Consider the following 3,186-nt stretch of genomic DNA (forward strand, 5'->3'; position numbering starts at 1 on the left):
ATCAGCCTTGGAGGAGATTATGTTGAGAAATAAAAAAAAAATTCTTAAAAACGTTGTTTTTCTTGGTCAGGCCGGAAACTTATCAATCCACCCTCGTATTGAGGAAGGTTACTGAGCCTATTTGTAAGTCTTATGAAATTTCCTTTTTATGTTTATTTAAATATTGTGAAATCAAAATGATTGCTCCGGTTGTTGACTCGGATACAGTATATAAGCCGCGATCGTAACAGGCGCTATTAAGCTATTAAGTAAAATGAAACTCATAATTATCTTTTTTTGTGCTTTTCTATACATGGCTACTTTCATTTGAACGGATACTGATTGTCTTCTTTTGGAAGATGGTAAAAAGGGCGAATATTATTATGACTGTTGCTCCTAGCATTGTGATAAGCTGAAACTTTATTTAATCTTATCTTAATCAGTACTTTGCCATAAAAGATGTGTTTTTTACACTTAGTGCGTGCGTTGGATATTCTATCCTGATGAAAATAACTGAAGGAACCCTAAGGTTCTGATAAATCCAGAATTATTAGGAGAAGACTGTTTTATACAGCTAAAGCATTAATTGGTTGTCGTGTCTATGACAAATCCACTCGAAAGAAACCTAACTTGCTCGAAGAAGATGTTCTTTGCGCATCTGGTATATAGTTTTGAAGTCAGATCTATCAGGCATTGACGGAAGAAGTTTCGAAGTTCGTCTCGAACATTTTTTCTTAAATTTAGTTTGCACGAGGTAGGTGTTTGAACCCAAACTGCACATATTGATGGCACGGTACTGATGGACTGGACTAGAAGCTATTCTAAATTTTATTTGGCATAAACCAGATGTTTTCTTGCTTACCAGCTGTAAGCCTTCGCAGAGCGAAAGCTTCGTTCAGAATCAAATTGATCTTTTGTTGAGTGAATTTAGATTCTGACTTCTGCGGTTATAACTGTGCAGATAGATATTTTAAGTAGGGATAGACGAGCGAAGTGAGCCCTACTCAAACTCACAACAAACCAATAAATGGAGTCTTAATGTGGTGTAAAGTTTTTCTTTAAATTTGAATAAACTCAGTTGTTACCAGTGTAACCATATTTTACGAGTTCTCAAAATCATTAATCCTTACTCAATTATTACCACATTAAGAAACTTTTAAATTTATTAGATTTTTTTCAAACCCACGCCAAGTAAGCGCACTGAAATTTTTAGAATTTGAGACTTGCACGCGTCGACATGGTCCTTCCTTAGTCGGATCCTCGCGATGAATTAAAGAACTTGTTAAATAGACAAATTAGTGCAAAATTCCAGAAAATGGTTTAACTAATACTTAGCCGTCAAGAAATTAAAGGATTCGATGCCTTGCTTTAATCTGAGAAATATCAAGGATTCATATGTGAAGAGAAAAATTGGGTAATCACTGGTGATTTCGGTAAATTATATTTAATATCGTTATCTGTAAAGTAGCAATCGATTTAAAAAGTGCTAGTGAATCGCGTACAAAATGCAAAACTAAATTAACTAAATTTCTAACTTTTTTAGAAAAATGTTCAAGCGAACAATCGCTTTATCCAATTACAGTAAAAGAAATTCAATTGAGATTAAAAAAGATAGAAGAAATATGGAATGATTATGATAAAGCTCAGTCAATTTCTGAACCTTTAGCAGCAGGGTCGAACCCTCACTAAATAGATGAATGAAAGACTGCCTCGAAATTCGACAGCTGAAACACTGGGTAATCTAGATGAAGTAGGAAATATGAAGCACTCATTTCACAATTAGAGGCAGAGCTCATAGTTCACGCCAAACAGAAATAGAAAATTTGCGAGAATTAGAGAGTTCGCGCAGCTCTACACCTGTCATTCGAAGAATGACTCGGGTTTAGAGATTCCGTCGTAGAAATAATTGATTAGGATACGAGTATTCCTAAAAAATAAAAAACTAAGATATGTAAGGTCCTATGTGAAAGATAATGTGACGCCATTCATAGAGATTTTCAAATTCAGAAATGCAAAGAATTTATAAAGTTGTCTTCAAAACGAAAAAATTCATGTAGTTGAAAAGCAAGAACTTTTTTTAATTGTCTCAAACGCAATCATTTGCTTGCAGATTGTAAGTCTGGAAATCGCACGATTTGTAAGCGACGTCAACATACCTTAGCATCAAAAGAGTCGAAGTCAGATCAAAATGCCGTAAAAAATATAGATAAAAATTGACATATCTTCAATTCTTCAGAGGTAATCTTATCTACGGCTTTGATTGACATGTTTGATAGTGAAGGACAGAAATTTACGTGTAGGGTTCTTTTAGAAAGCGGCTATTCACCAAATTTGATCATGAAATAATTTGCAAATCCATTAAGACCAAAGAAAGGACCAAATAAAGCTCTCAAATCCTGACTTCGACAAGCCAGCAAAAATTGATGCTTTAATAAGAGAATTATTTTATGATTTCCTACACACCAGTAAAATTTCTCTTGCCTTACTGAGAACAGCCTTGCAGAAAGTAGGATGGATTTTCACAGGTAAAGTCAACAATGCTCGGGACAAGCAGAAATTATAATGAAACTTGGTGAGTCATTCACTCAGTGCACAGTTGGAGAAATTCTGAATAATAGAAAATACAGGAAAAAAACAACATTTATCTGCAGAAGAAGAGGTATGTGAACGGCATTTCCGGTCGCATTTGCAATGAGATTTATCAGGGCGTTACGTGGTACGATTGCCATTTATGGACAAGCGAGAAGAATTAGGATCATCGTATGATATAGCCCGACGGAAATACTTTGCTCTCGTAAGAAGATTAAATAAAAATGTCAGCTTGCGTGATCACTATCACGAATTCATGAGATTCTACGAGGAGTTGGGTCACATGGAGCGTCTTTCGGCAATAGAGAGGACCGGATATTTTATTCCGCATTACGCAGTTATTAAAGAGTCCAGCCTTACTACAAAACTCAAAGGTGTGTTTAATGCATCAGAACAGTCATACACAGGGGTTCCAATGAACGAGACACTCATAGTGAGACCAAAGACTCAGGTCGGAGTATTTGACCAAAAAATTCTTCGGCCTTTCAATGATAAGGAACCTTTGAGAACATACCAGCTCAACACAGTAACTTACGGAACATCTGCGGCTCCATTCTTGGCAATTCGTTGTCTAAAACAACTTGCTGACGACGAGGATAAAAACTTTTCAGGATCAGC

At 35.7% G+C, this 3,186-nt stretch overlaps 1 protein-coding gene across 3 annotated transcripts in view; it reads right to left on the reverse strand.

Annotated features, from left to right (window-relative positions):
• Nucleotides 1–3,186, reverse strand: part of LOC117168968 (serine-rich adhesin for platelets-like) — a 420,717-nt gene that overhangs the window by 241,164 nt on the left and 176,367 nt on the right. The window lies entirely within an intron of this gene.

Source organism: Belonocnema kinseyi, chromosome 3 (assembly GCF_010883055.1).
Source record: "Belonocnema kinseyi isolate 2016_QV_RU_SX_M_011 chromosome 3, B_treatae_v1, whole genome shotgun sequence".
NCBI classification, from domain to species: Eukaryota; Metazoa; Arthropoda; class Insecta; order Hymenoptera; family Cynipidae; genus Belonocnema; species Belonocnema kinseyi.